The sequence below is a fragment of the Sorghum bicolor genome, chromosome 9 (assembly GCF_000003195.3).
Source record: "Sorghum bicolor cultivar BTx623 chromosome 9, Sorghum_bicolor_NCBIv3, whole genome shotgun sequence".
Lineage (NCBI taxonomy): Eukaryota > Viridiplantae > Streptophyta > Magnoliopsida > Poales > Poaceae > Sorghum > Sorghum bicolor.
Genome location: NC_012878.2, coordinates 30767152 through 30768255, shown reverse-complemented (window position 1 = coordinate 30768255; position 1104 = coordinate 30767152).

The following is a 1104-nucleotide window of genomic DNA, read 5'->3' as shown; positions in this document are numbered from 1 at the left end:
CAACCAATAAGGCGGCACCCATTACCAGCTAACTCCCGGTCTTTTCGACCTAATTCCTCTTCCGCTCGTCGTCCGGACTCCTGTGCACTGGCGAGCTGTTGGCCGAGCTGCTCCTTCTCTTGTTGGAGGCTCGCCACCTCCTCCTCCAAGTCTGCGTGAATCCTAAACTGGTCAGCAAAGCAAACTATACAAGTACGCGAAATTGCTCGGAGCGTGTGACTAACCTTCCTGCAGCCGGTACTGGTCGGCCAGACGACGAGCGAGGTCGAGACGACGCTCCTTTTCGGCGCTCATCTCGACCACCTTCTCCCCGACCTCCGCCCGCAACCGGTCTACCTCCGCGGCAAGGGCCTTGTTCTCGGCCATGACGCCTTCTATCTGGTCAAAGCACCGTTTCCAGTACTTCGCCGTTTTCATTACGTCCTACAAAGCAAGCATACAACGATCAAGCAAGACAAGGCAAAAGAATGCGCAGCAGTACAAAAAGCCGCTTACCTTGACTTCGTCGACAAGGCGCTTGGCCGCGCGCTCCACCCTGGCGGCCTCTTCGGTCTCGGCGACCTCCTCATGACCGATAAAGTGATCCCCGCGTTGGCGCCACACATACACGTGTTGGCGGCCATCACGGGGACGACCCTCGATCTCCTCCACCTCGTCGTCGGAGGCCGCCCGGGTTTCTTCCTCCTGTGCTGCGTCACCCCCGGCGGTGGTCCCAGGCATTACTGGCCCTTGGACCAGACCTAGGGAGCCCGCAGCCGAAGAGGCTCCTGCTCGGGGCGGCGGGGGGACTTCACTCCCCCCAGCAGGAGGAGCGGTCGGAGATCTCCCCTTCTCCGAGGAGTCAGTTGGGGGAGCCTCTCCAGCCCTGGTCGGGCTGCTTGTTGTCGGCGCCGCGCTCGGGAGCCCCTCGGTGCTTCCAGGCGCGACTGCAGCTGTTGGCTGCTCTGTGGTCTGGGGGGCTGCATCCCCAGAACCGCGGGCAGGCTCGCCCGTTCCCTGGCCGGCAGTTTGGCCAGGGTCGACATCCGATGCCGCACTACAGGAACTAAAGTTAAAAAAAAAAGGGAGGAGTCCAAAATACGTAAGTCGAACACTTACAGGTCT